At 42.4% G+C, this 14,922-nt stretch overlaps 1 protein-coding gene across 1 annotated transcript in view; it reads right to left on the bottom strand.

The window, feature by feature from the left end:
• shank3a (SH3 and multiple ankyrin repeat domains 3a) overlaps positions 1-14,922 on the bottom strand; it is a 684,304-nt gene that overhangs the window by 112,118 nt on the left and 557,264 nt on the right. The window lies entirely within an intron of this gene.

Below are 14,922 nucleotides of genomic sequence, written 5' to 3' on the forward strand. Positions count from 1 at the left end.
TATCTCAAGGCCATCAGACTGTTAAACAGCCATCACTAACATTGAGTGGCTGCTGCCATACATGTAAAAAATGTTTCACTAGCCACTTTAAACAATGGCACTTTAAAATATTGTTTACATACCCTACATTACGCATCTCATTTGTATATACTGTACTCGAAACCATCTACTGCATCTTGCCTATGCCATTCTGTACCATCACTCATTCATATATCTTTATGTACATATTCTTCATCCCTTTACACTTGTGTGTATAAGGTAGCTGTTGTGAAATTGTTAGGTTAGATTACTCGTTGGTTATTACTGCATTGTCGGAACTAGAAGCACAAGCATTTCACTACACTCGCATTAACATCTGCTAACCATGTGTATGTGACAAATAACATTTTATTTTGATTTGATTTAATTATATAGCTGTCAACATGTAGCTAGCTAACGTTAGCTAAGTTAAATTGAAACTGCTATGGGAAAAATTCCAAACATCATCAATGTAGCTAATAATGTTAGGTTTCTAGAAAAATATATATATATATATTTGCTAGCTATATTTTAAAGACTTGTTATTGACTTTTGAAAACTTCGTTCCACTGCCTGTTTATTGATTAATTGGTGACTGGAATATGTCCCTCCTGCAAATAGGCCGTATTGTTTTTGTATAATTTGGCTGAGTAGACTTGTGCACATTTACATCAGTGCTTTTAATTTAGCCAAGTTAGACAATTTACTGACTGACTAGGCTTATTGTTATTCTTTTTTGTTGTTGTTATTGCATTTCAGGTGGAGAGGGAGTAAGATCACTAGAAAGCAGAATGCTGCCAGACAACCACAGGAGCCTAGAGGTATTACAGTCAATGCTCATGCACTTTATTGTATGTGAATTGCCCATTTATATCAATAACAAAATGGTTGGATTGTTTAGCAACATGTGCAGTAAATGCTAACACGGCTTTAGTGATGAAAGGTACATCATGTATTTATTGTCATCTCCCAATCAGGCCTCTGCATGCTGTGGCATGGGCCTGGATGGTGACATCTGCTTCCAGATGCCTGACTGAATACTAGGGCCTTCAGTGGTACCTTACCTGACACTCCAGCAAGACTCTCCTTATCAGTGTCTCGTAGCCATTTAACACGTCAACATGTATCTTATGTTACCACTCATTCATACAAATTGCTACAGACACAAGAGCAGACTTATATTCACGTGTCTATTTGTCCTATTCTTCAGGCTTGTCTGTGATATATATTGTAGTTTGTACACCTGTGTGATGTCTTATATACATGAATCAAAATGTATTCACCCTGGACATGAGACTTGCATTGATTTTAGACCTTTTGGAGTCATAAGCACCAGGTGTTTTCTTGATGGAGAAAGTCTGCATGTTGTTTGATGTTTAAGTTAGCGTAGTAGTTAGTAAAAATGTGAAAAACAGGCTATGAAAAATGTATTGTTTCGCAACAACTTTTAAAAAACAAACATGAGTAGTTTATACAAAACTTTATTCCGTTTGGTGATCATCCACCAAATTTGTCCATTGTCCTTGAGAGTTGCATCCTTCCTCAGGGACCTGTCTGCTGATAGGTGGTAACAGGGGGGCAGTTGTTTTGAATGTGCTGCTCTAGAGTTCCATGGCCCAGTAGACTCACCTGGGGATAGGGGGATGGACGCGTTAGTTTTTCTAGAGACTTGTAGTGAGAGGAAATAGCATGAGTTTTGGAGTGAGTACAGAACATCCAACCAATGGCCCTGGATAATATGCTACATGTCATCACACAGACAGTCAGCCATAGTGAACGAGGTTTACATAGTGCATAAAGTATATTACCACCAGCAGAGCTTACTTATCTGTCCTGGAGAGATCTCCGGTAGTTGGTCAGAAGGCTCTGGAATATTCCCTCTGTAACACATGTAGAGATTAATAGAGGTACTGAACGCAATTGAAAGAGGTACTGAATCCATTGTTGATTATTGAGGACTATAGGGGTGCCTTCCAATCAGAAATGGATGCGTAAAAGACACATCAACTCAATGGCTTTGAAAGGGAAGTGTGTGTTGGGGGAGAGGGTTGTGTTGGGCTGTCCTTCAGAAAAGTTGCAAAGACTATCCTTCAACCAATTAAAAATGTGGAACAGTGTTTTTCCTGACCAAACAGTTGTGCTGGACATATATTTTGGTTTGAAGGTATTCTTACTCTGTGGTTCAAGTTGAATCTTCATGTCTAACTTCACTCTCACTCCCCCTAAGCCCTCACCCCTGACCTCCCATTGGCCCAGGGCCTCCTGCCAAATCCTCTAATGAATCTCTATGACAGTGAGTTACTCCAGGAGTAGACAGGTTTATGGTGCATAGGGCTTCTCCACCATGAATGGAGTATTATATATATTTAAATAAAAAATGCATTACTTACTGACACTGACATGGAGTGCTCCATGTTCCTGCCTGTAGCAGGCCTCAACGTGGATGTAGAGACATTTCCTGCCAACTCCTGCCTTGGACTATGGTTGTATCTACAGTGCATTCGGAAATTATTCAGACCCCTTGACTTTTTAAACATTTTGTTACGTTACAGCCTTATTTTAAAATGGATTAAATGAAACATTTTCCTTAGCAATCTACACACAATACCCCATATTGACAAAGCGAAAACAGGTCGTTAGACATTTTTGCAAATGTATTAAAAATAAAAACACAGAAAAACTTTATATACATAAGTATTCAGAGCCTTTGCTATAAGACTCAAAGTTGAGCTCAGGTGCATCCTGTTTCCATTGATCATCCTTGAGATGTTTCTACAACTTGATTGGAGTCCACCTGTGGTAAATTCAGTCAATGCTGTCTTGGGGACAGCATTGACTGTCCCCAAGACTACAGTGGTCTCCATCATTCTTAAATGGAAGAAGTTTGGAACCACCAAGACTCTTCCTAGAGCTGGCCGACCGGCCAAACTGAGTAATCGGGGAGAAGGGCCTTGATCAGGGAGGTGACCAAGAACCCAATGGTCACTCTGACAGAGCTCCAGAGTTCCTCTGTGGAGATGGGAGAACCTTTCAGAAGAACAACCATCTATCTATGCAGCACTCTTCAGTAAAGTCACTCTTCAGCCACTCTTCAGTAAAAGGCACATGACAGCCCGCTTGAAGTTTGCCAAAAGGCACCTAAAGAGTCTCAGACCATGGAAACAAGATTCTCTGGTCTGATGAAACCAAGATTGAACTCTTTGGCTTGAATGCCAAGGGTCACGTGTGGAGAAAACCTGGCACCATCTTTACTGTGAAGCATGGCGGTGGCAGCATCATGCTGTGGGGATGTTTTTCAGCGGCAGGAACTGGGAAACTAGTCAGGATCGAAGGAAAGATGAACGGAGAAAAGTGCAGAGAGATCCTTGATGAAAACCTGCTTCAAAGCGCTCAGGACCTCAGACTCTGGCGAAAGTTCACCTTCCAACAGGACAACAACCCTAAGTACACAGCCAAGACAACGCAGGAGTGGCTTCGGAACAAGTCTCTGAATGTCCTTGAGTGGCCCAGCCAGAGCCTGGACTTGAACCCGATTGAACATCTCTGGAGAGAACTGAAAATAGCTGTGCAGCAAAGCTGACAGAGCTTGAGAGCATCTGCCGAGAAGAATGGGAGAAACCCAAGAAGACTCGATGCTGTAATCACTGCCAAAGGTGCTTCAACAAAGTACTGAGTAAAGGTTTTGAATACTTATGTAAATGTCATATTTCAGTTAGTTTTTTAAATAAATTAACAAAACATTCTAAAAATCTGTTTTGCTTTGTCTTTATGGGGTATTGTGTGTAGATTGATGAGGGGAAAAAATCTATTTAATCAATTTTAGAATAAGTAACAAAATGTGGAAAAAGTCAAGGGGTCTGAATACCTTCCGAAGGCCCGTATCGCTGTCAGGCTCCTGGAAATCAGATGACAAACCTGCATAGATTAACAAAATTACATGGTACCTGTATTAAGTAAATTGAAGTCATGACAGCCACAGGTTTTTGTTACAGTACTTCACTAACACCTCATTCAACTACTGTGATCTGAAATTGGAGAACAAAATTGAACACAGTTCAGTCCCCTGGGACAGAAATCACCCATGTCTGTATTATTGAATGAGCTTCATAAGTTACACGCTTACAATTCTGCATTATAGAGAATAACATGTGTGGATCTAGTTATATCAATTGTTGTGAATACACTCCAACAACAGGTTTAAATTTAGCTAGCTAGCTAGCAAATGGCATTTATCTCAACTTTATCAATCAGATGGTTAACTAGCAAATATTATATTTGTTTCCCCTTGCATCTAAAGCTGTCTGATGAAGCTAGCCAGTTGATAGTAAAGCTAGTTAAGTACAGTAGCTAACATTAGCTGCTGTCAATTTTGTCTGAAATGTACCATTATATTTCACATGTTAAACTACTGTCATGCCTTTAATCCCAAAAATGGATGTTTACATATAAAATAGATGATTACCTTCAAGTAGTTTTATTCTAGTACTTTGCACGGAGAAGTAATGTTGAGGTGACTAGTATGGGCCGCCTCCCTGACGGACCTACTAGCTTCATTCACGCGAGGGTAGTCTTTGCTTGTGGATCTTCTGACACATTTCAGTTGAATGCATTCAGTTGTACACCTGACTAGAATCCCCCTTTCCCTTTCCCTTTCCCTTCCCTTTCTCTTGACCTCACAGGGTGGGTCAACTCCCACTGCACGTTTTAGGCCTGGATTATCCCGCTGAATGAGCCGCTTTCCCGGTGAGGCGGCTTCCCTGTTTTTTCCTACCCTGAGCTGAGCTAGCAGTGGAGCCCTGAGCTCCACTTTATCAACTGGGTCACCCCTCTTGGTCTATTCCTGCTTGCCACAGAGGTTAGCTCACTCCTTCCTACTGATTACACTTCAGGGTAGTTTGTGACACGGTATACTAGATGTCAGTTGGGGCTATTTTTTGTGTACAACACCAACAAGCAAACCATTATTTATTCATAGTCCGCTCTGTACTATTTTATTACGTGGTGTGGCTCTTACTGTGTGATTTCTCGCCGTTCACACAAGACACGTTCCAAGACGGGGTTAAACTATTTATTATAAGTGCGCCAAAATCTCATAAACTCCTGGTCTTCCCTATCTAATTGACCGGACACACTCGCTAAGTCCTGGGTATAGGGTTTCAGCTAAAATTCATTAATTAAGATGAACTCTTAACTGAAAGCAGGGGTTCAGCACTTCATCTGGGTAGAAGACAAACTATAGACACCCAGTGCTCCTTTAGCGTCCTTTTTACATAGTTACCCTCAAGCTCCCCTTTGTTTTCCAACTCGATCCCACAATACGGTCTGGCCATGGGCCTCCAATAGGCCCACCCACTGGGGAGCCAGGCCAATCCATTCAAAATGAGTTTTCCCCACAAAAGGGCTTTAATACAGACAGAAATGGTCCTCAGTTTCATCAGCTGTCCAGGTGACTGGTCTCCGATAATCCCGCAGGGGAAGAAGCCGGATGTGGAAGTCCTGGGCTGGCGTGGTTACATGAGGTCTGCGGTTGTGAGGCCGGGTTGGACATAATACCAAATTCTCTAAAACGATGCCGGAGGCGACTAACAGTAAAGAAATTAACACCGCATTCAGCATGCCAATTAATGGACTGCAATCAGCATGCCAATTGCACGTTCCCTCAAAACTTGAGACATCTGTGGCATTGTTGAAATGGCTGTTGGAAGGAGAGGACCAAGGCACAGCTTGGTACGTGTCCATATTTATTAAATGAACACTGAAATAACAAAAATAACAAAGATAACGACCGAAACAGTTTTGACTGGTGCAGACACACAAAACAGAAAACAACTACCCACAAACACAGGTGGGAACAGGCTACCTAAGTATGGTTCTCAATCAGAGACAACGAATGACAGCTGCCTCTGATTGGGAACCATACCAGGCCAAACACATAGAAATAGAAAACATAGAAAAAACATAGAATGCCCACCCCAACTCACGCCCTGACCAAACCAAAATAGAGACATAAAAAAGGAACTAAGGTCAGGGCATGACAATTGTGTTGTGTAATAAAACTGCACATTTTAAAGTGGCCTTTTATTTCCCCCCAGCACAAGGTGCACCTATGTAATGATCATGCTGTTTATTCAGCTTCTTGATATGCCACACCTGTCAGGTTGATGGATTATCTTGGAAAATGAGAAATGCTCAATAACAGGGATGTAAACAAATTTGTGCACACAATTTGAGGGAAATATGCTTTTTGTGTGTATGGACAATTTCTGGGATCTTTTATTTTAGCTCATGAAACATGGGAACAACACTTTATATTTTTGTTTTGTATAGTTCATGAAAACCAGTAACACTTCTCTTTTGGTTCCACAACTTCACAACTGATGGATTTTATAGATTTGTTATATAGCAATTATAATGCAGAAGCTTCTAATAAACAAACATACAATCAAAAATACAGTTGAAAAATCTATATATAGCATGTGCAAATGAGGTAGGATAAGAGAGGTCAGGCAATAAATAGACCATGGTGGCAAAGTACTTACAATATAGCAATTAAACACGGGAATGGTAGGATGTGCAGAAGATGAATGTGCAAGTTGAGATACTGGGGTGCAAAGGAGCAAGATAAATAAAAAAATAAATACAATATGGGGATGAGGTAGATTGGATGGGCTATTTACAGATGAGCTATGTACAGGTGCAGTGATCTGTGAGCTGCTCTGACAGCTGGTGCTTAAAGCTAGTGAGGGAGGTAAGAGTCTCCAGCTCCAGAGATTTTTTCAGTTCGTTCCAGTCATTGGCAGCAGAGAACTGGAAGGAGAGGCGGCCAAAGGAAGAATTGGCTTTGGGGGTGATCAGTGAGATATACCTGCGGGAGCGCGTGCTACGGGTGGGTGCTGCAATGGTGACCAGTGAGCTGATATAAGGCGGGGCTTTACCTATCAGAGACTTGTAGATGACCTGGAGCTAGTGGGTTTGGCGACGAATATGAACCGAGGGCCAGCCAACGAGATCATACAGGTCGCAGTGGTGGGTAGTATATGGGGCTTTGGTGACAAAACGGATGGCACTGTGATAGACTGCATCCAGTTTGCTGAGTAGAGTGTTGGAGGCTATTTTGTAAATTACATTGTCGAAGTCAAGGATCGGTAGGATGGTCAGTTTTATGAGGGTATGTTTGGCAGCATGAGTGAAGGATGCTTTGTTGCGAAATAGGAAGCCGATTCTAGATTTAATTTTGGATTGGAGATGTTTAATGTGAGTCTGGAAGGAGAGTTTACAGTCTAACCAGACACCTAGGTATTTGTAGTTGTCCACATATTCTAAGTCAGAACCGTTCAGAGTAGTGATGCTGGACGGGCGGGCAGGTGCGGGCAGCGATCGGTTGAAGAGCATGCATTTAGTTTTACTTGCATTTAAGGGCAGTTGGAGGCCAAGGAAGGAGAGTTGTATGGCATTGAAGCTCATCTGGATACAGAATGGTGTCGTCTGCATAGAGGTGGATCAAAGAATCACCAGCAGCGAGAGCGACATCATTGATATATACAGAGAAGAGAGTCGGCCCGAGAATTGAACCCTGTGGCACGCCCATAGACACTGCCAGAGGTCCGGACAACAGGCCCTCCGATTTGACATACTGAACTCTATCGGAGAAGTAGTTGGTGAACCAAGCGAGGCAATCATTTGAGAAACCAAGGCTGTTGAGTCTGCCAATAAGAATGTTGTGATTGACAGAGTCGAAAGCCTTAGCCAGGTCAATGAATACGGCTGCACAGTAATGTCTCTTATCGATCAATCAGCTCCTGATCTGTCTTCCCCCAAATCTCCTTTCCTGATCTTTTACATTGGTATTTATACAGTTTTGCCTAAGCCCATAACTCCTTGACTACAGCTACACAACACACCCTCCCCCTTACATGTGACATCTAAGCAAAGTTACACAAAATACATTGTCTCCTTTACATGTGATGTCGGTAACACATTGTTTCCTTCATATGTGACGACATTCCGTGGTGTCATCTGCTCCATGGCCCACGTGCCATCAAGCAACTCCACCAGCTCCATCCCAGGGCTTGAGTTTGAAGGGGGTGTCGCCATATAAGATGGCCCTCCAGCAGAGGAACATCTGTATACAGTTTACCTGTACCGGTCACTTCCCCCCTGCCCTTGAGTGTGTTTTGCTGCTCTCTAGCTGCTTGCGGTTGAGGCCTTAATGTTCTTCTTCCGCTTCTTCTTGATCTTTCTTGTTTCAGTGTTACCAGAGTTCTGTCCGGGGACTGGAGGAGTCATCAGGTTATATTGTCATTCACAACAGTAAGTAACATCGTTACTTTGTAGAAATTACTTCTCTTTGTTTTCAAGCTACTTCCTAAAATTTGATTGATGGACCCTCCAGCCATGGTTGCAGCAGTATGCGGCTGTGGTTTTGGCTGATTGGTCAGGAGTAAACGGTCCTGCCCCCAGAGCTGCTCAAACCAATTGTTGACTTGCAAATCTCTTTCTACAAATGTATAAAACTTTATTATGAATCTCTTGGTAACGTGACAACAGAAGTCCAAGCGTGCGGCGATAAAAAACTCTGCAAGTGATTCACAGCTGAAAATTCATAGTAGTAAATGGACTTACTAATAATTCTGAAAATAAATTATGCTTGCAAATCTTATTGAATGTATTCAAATGTCAAGTTACAAGTTTGTGACCGTTGTTACATTTTTCACACATCATGATGAAAAGCTTGCAAAAAGAAATTACATATTTGTGAATCTACTTGCAACAACAAATCTCAATTAGTGACCACGAAATTCAAAATACAAACGCATAGGTTTCTGTCATCATTATTATCCCATAGGCTCCACTTTATTAATTGGCATGATTCAGATGTTAACATCTGTGTTCCTGTTATCCAATTCTAAGTTTGTTGTGTCTCTGCTCCATCACTCCCCTAAACACGGAGGGGGACCCCCCCACTGGCCTCCCACCCCCCTGAGCTTCCCACCCCACTGTTCCCTCGACCCCCACTCTCTAGTGGTGTCATTAGCCAGTCTACTCTGCTCATTAACCAGTCTATTCTGTTCATTAACCAGTCTATTCTGTTCATTAACCAGTCTACTCTGTTCATTAACCAGTCTACTCTGTTCATTAACCAGTCTTCTTTGCTCATTAACCAGTCTACTCTGTTCATTAACCAGTCTACTCTGTTCATTAACCTGTCTACTCTGTTCATTAACCAGTCTTCTCTGCTCATTAACCAGTCTACTCTACTCATTAACCAGTCGATTCTGTTCATTAACCAGTCTACTCTGCTCATTAACCAGTCTATTCTGTTCATTAACCAGTCTACTCTGTTCATTAACCAGTCTACTCTGTTCATTAACCAGTCTTCTCTGCTCATTAACCAGTCTTCTCTGCTCATTAACCAGTCTTCTCTGCTCATTAACCAGTCTTCTCTGTTCATTAACCAGTCTACTCTGCTCATTAACCAGTCTATTCTGTTCATTAACCAGTCTTCTCTGCTCATTAACCAGTCTACTCTGCTCATTAACCAGTCTATTCTGTTAATTAACCAGTCTTCTCTGCTCATTAACCAGTCTACTCTGCTCATTAACCAGTCTTCTCTGCTCATTAACCAGTCTTCTCTGTTCATTAACCAGTCTACTCTGCTCATTAACCAGTCTTCTCTGTTCATTAACCAGTCTACTCTGCTCATTAACCAGTCTTCTCTGCTCATTAACCAGTCTACTTCTCACTGACTGTCTCTTTATTGATACATCAATCTGGAAGCGGTCTGTCATATACTTCTCTTTTATCCAAATGTTTTCTTCCCTGTCTCTTTTGATTGGTTCTCTCCTTTCCTTTACTCTCTATCCCACTAACTGTCTTTCTCACTCCATATCCTTTCCCTCTTCATCTCTCTCATATGGATCTCTGTCACTGAATGTGTGTCTCTCTGTTGATTCATGGATCATCATGCAGACGCCCCCCATGTTCAGTCCCTTAAGCCCCACTCAGAAGCTCTGTCGCTGTGATCGATCTGTCCAGCGGTGGCCTCCTGGATCTCTAAACACTGGAGGGATGAAACCTGTCTGACAATAGGACACCGCAGAGACAGCGTCTATGACGGGGAGGAGCAAAACATTTTCCCCAAAATTGTTCATTTGACCATGAATATTCATTAGCATGACTCAGAAGTTAAAATCTGTGTTCTTTAAGGCTACCATTTGCATCACCTAAAATATGCCACTTTATGGCATTTTATTCCTGGTTCTTTAAGCCCTTGTCTTAAATGCACCTGTCAATAGTCTACCTCCCCTAAAACCAAAACAAAAGTTATCCCTCTTTTTTTCTCTCTCCTTTTTTCCCTTTGTTGCTCATCCACCCCTCCCTCCCTCTTCAGGCAGTAGTAGAACATAGTCACGTGGATGTGTTACAAACAGTACTCTAGATTAAGTATTGATATTCTCATCCTCTAACCCCCCTCAGACATACTTTTGTGTGCATGTGCACTCAGTGTTCTAGAGCCTTGGAAACAGGTCAGCGTGCATGTGTGTGTCAGTGTGTATGTACATTTCACAGACAGAAATCTTAGCAACACATTTTTATACAAAGCCATATTCAGTAGATGTGGCCCATGTGGGAAACAACCCCACAACTCTGTAGCACTCGGCTCTCAGCACCTGAGCCATGGCTTTCAATGAGTCACTTAAGCCTCAGTCCCCAATCCCAGCACTCAATGTCTCATTCTCTCACTTGATCTTAACAATCTTCTCTCTCACTTGCTCACTACCAGGGTTGGGTAGGTTACTTTCTAAATGTAATCTGTTACAGTTACTAATTACCAGTACAAAATTACAACCAGTAACATACCTGTTGGATGACCCCCAAACTCAGTAACGTAATCTGATTACTTTCAGTTACTTTTGGATTACTTTCCCCTTAAGAAGACAAAAATGTATATTACCAAATTACATCTATTGCAGGATAAATCAATGTTAGAGTTTACATAGCTGCCGATAAATTGAAGTTGCATTTTACTTTATGGGTTATGTAGGCTTCTAACCTATTGCTTTCTACTTCAATACAGATAATAAAACAATTAGGCTATATCTTTACAATAAAAACAGAAGTCTGTCAGATTTCCAGTCATTAAAATTCATAAAATACCCTTATGATTTTCAAGAATAGGACTTGGAAATATAGATTTGACAAATAGTTTTACCTAAACATAACCCAAAGACTAAGGACTTATTAGCCTACTTTGTTGTTTATATTTTTGTGGTCATGAAGAACTGATTGAGCTCATTGCTTACTTGTGGTCAGACTCGCTCAGGTGTGAACAAACTCAAACGTGCACATTTTCTCAATGCAGATTTGCATGTCATTGAGTAAACAGAAAGGTGTCAAAATATTTTTTCCGCAAACAACCTTTCTGCATAAGAAGAATGGCGCCGGAGAGGATGGCCGCCGTTGTACGGGCTCCTAACCAATTGTGCTATTTTGTGTGTTTTTTCGCATTGTTTGTAACTTATTTTGTACATACTGTTTATGCTAACATCTCTTATGACCGAAAATAACTTCTGGATATCAGAACAGCGATTACTCACCTCCAACTGGATGAAGATTTTTTCTTTAATGAGTCAGATGCGATGGATATAATTTTTCTCCCGGACAAGGCTCAAATCCCCGTCATTCGCATGAAGAAAATAAGAAAATACAGGGGGCGGAGGTCAGGGTGCCTTGTGAAAATGTGTCAGCGAGTGGGTAAGTTGCCTCTGCCATCCATTATATTAGTCATTGTGCAATCACTGGAGAATAAAATGAATGAGCTCTGTTTGAGACCATCCTACCAACGGGACATTAAAAACTGGAATATCTTATGTTTCGTCATGTCTGAGTCGTGGCTGAACGACGACACGGATAATTTACAGTTGGCTGGGTTTTCCGTGCATCGGTAGGACAGAACAGCTACGTCCGGTAAGACGGGGGGTGGGATGTGTGTCTATTTGTAAACAACAGCTGGTGTGCGATGTTTAATATTATGGTAGTCTCGAGGTATTGCTCGCCTGAGGTGGAATACCTCATGATAAGCTGTAGACCACCAAGAGAGTTTTCATCTATAACTTTCATAGCCGTCTATTTACCACCACAAACTGACGCTGGCACTAAGACCACACTCAATAAGCTGTATAAGGCCATAAGCAAACAAGAAAATGCTGATCCAGAAGCGGTGCTCTTAGACTTTAATGCAGGCAAACTTAAATCAGTTTTACCTAATTTCTAACAGCATGTCACATGTGCAACCAGAGGAAGAAAAACTCTAGACCACCTTTACTCCACACACAGAGACGCGTACAAAGCTCTCCCTCACCCTCCAGTTGGCAAATCTGACCATAATTCTATCCTCCTGATTCCTGCTTACAAGCAAAAACTAAAGCAGGAAGTCCCAGTGACAGGCTCAATGCGGAAGTGGTCAGATGATGCGGATGCTATGCTACAGGACTGTTTTGCTAGCACAGACTGGAATATGTTCTGGGATTCATCCAATGGCATTGAAGAATATACCACCTCAGTCACCGGCTTCATCAATAAGTGCATCGATGACGTCATCCCCACAGTGACCGTACGTACATACCCCAAAAAGAAGCCATGGATCACAGGCAACATCCGCACTGAGCTAAAGGCTAGAACTGCCGCTTTCATGGAGCAGGACACTAATCCGGACGCTTATAAGAAATTCTGCTATGCCCTCAGACGAACAATCAAACAAGCAAAGCGTCAATACAGGACTAAGAATGAATCCTACTACATCAGCTCTGATGCTCATCAGATATGGCAGGGCTTGCAAACTATTACGGACCACAAAGGGAAACCCAGACGCGAGCTGCCCAGTGATGCGAGCCTACCAGACGGGCTAAATACCTTTTATGCTTGCTTCAGGGTAAGCAACACTGAAGCATGCATGAGAGCACCAGCTGTTCCGGTGTGATCATGCTCTCTGTAGCCAATGTGAGCAAGACCTTAAAACAGGTCAACATTCCCAAGGCCGAGGGGCCAGACAGAGCATGCGTGAACCAATTGGGAAGTGTCTTCACTGACATTTTGAACTTCTCCTTGACCGAGTCTGTAATAACTACATGTTTCAAACAGACCATCATAGTCCCTGTGCCCAAGAAAGCGAAAGCAACCTACCTAAATGACTACCGCCCCATAGCACTCACGTCGTGAAGTGCTTTGAAAGGCTGGTTATGGCTCACATCAACAACATCATCCCAGAAACACTAGACCCACTACAATTTGCATACCACACCAACAGATCCACAGATGACACAATCTCAATCGCACTCCACACTGCCCTTTCCCACCTGTAAAAAAGGAACACCTATGTGAGGATAATGTTCATTGACTACAGCTCAGCGTTCAACACCATAGTGCCAACAAAGTTCATTACTAAGCTAAGGACCCTAGGACTAAACACCTCCCTCTGCAACTGGATCCTGGACTTCCTGACGGGCCGCCCCAAGATGGTAAGGGTAGACAACAACACATCTGCCAAGCTGATCCTCAACACCTGGGCCCCTCAGGTGTGTGTGCTTAGTCCCCTCTTGTACTCCCTGTTCACCCACGACTGCGTGGCCAAGCACAACCCCAACACCATCATTAAGTTTGCTGACTACACAACGGTGATCGGCCTGATCACCAACAACGATGAGACAGCCTATAGGGAGGAGGTCAGAAACTTGGCAGTGTGCTGCCAGGACAACACCCTCTCCGTCAATGTGAGCGAGACAAAGGAGCTGATCGTAGACTACAGGAAAAGGAGGGCCGAACACGCCCCCATTCACATCGGCGGGGCTGTGGTGGAGCAGGTTGAGAGGTTCAAGTTCCTTGGTGTCCACATCACCAACAAACTATCATGGTCCATACACACCAAGAAAGTTGTGAAGAGGGCACGACAAAACCTATTCCCCCTCAGGAGACTGAAAATATTTGGCATGGGTCCCCAGATCCTCAAAAAGTTTCACAGCTGCACCATCGAGTGCATCCTGATGGTTGCATCACCACCTGGTATGGCAACTGCTCGGCATCTGACTGTAAGGTGCTACAGAAGGTAGTGCGTATGGCCCAGTATATCACTGGGACCAAGCTTTCTGCCATCCAGGGCCTATGTACTAGGCGGTGTCAGAGGAAGGCTAATTAAATAGTCAAAGACTCCAGTCACCCAAGCCATAGGGTGACTTCTTCTCTCTGCTACCGCATGGCAAGCGGTACTGGAGCACCAAGTCTAGGTCCAAAAAGCTCCTTCAGCTTCTACCCCCAAGCCATAAGACTGCTGAACAATTAATCAAATGGCCACCCAGACTATTTGCATTGACACCCCCCCCCCCCTTACACTGCTGCTACTCGCTTTTTATTATCTATGCATAGTCACTTTACCCCTACCTACATGTACAAATTACCTCGACTAAGCTGTATCCCCGCACATTGACTCGGTACCAGTACCCCCTGTATATAGCCTCATTATTGTTATTTTATTGTTCTTTTTTAATGACATGTTTTACTAGTTTATTTAGTAAATATTTTCTCTATTTATAACTATCACTCTATTTTCTTAAAACTGCATTGTTGGTTAAGGGCTTGTAATATATATTTACAAGGTTGTACTCGGCACATGTGACAAATAAAATTTGATTTGATTTTAATTTACTAGTAATCCTACAAGTAATCATCTAGTTTTTCAAAAGTTTCTGTAATGTCACAAAAAAAATGTTGGTAACCGAACTGACTACAGTTAGTTTTTTTTGTAATCAGTTACATTCAGTCTGCCAGTCTGTCCACAGTTTGCCTGAGTGGACATATTGACAGAGTAAGTGATAGCAACGTTTCAGATCGCAGCTTTAACACACGGACGCA

This window comes from Salvelinus namaycush, chromosome 2 (genome assembly GCF_016432855.1).
Source record: "Salvelinus namaycush isolate Seneca chromosome 2, SaNama_1.0, whole genome shotgun sequence".
Lineage (NCBI taxonomy): Eukaryota > Metazoa > Chordata > Actinopteri > Salmoniformes > Salmonidae > Salvelinus > Salvelinus namaycush.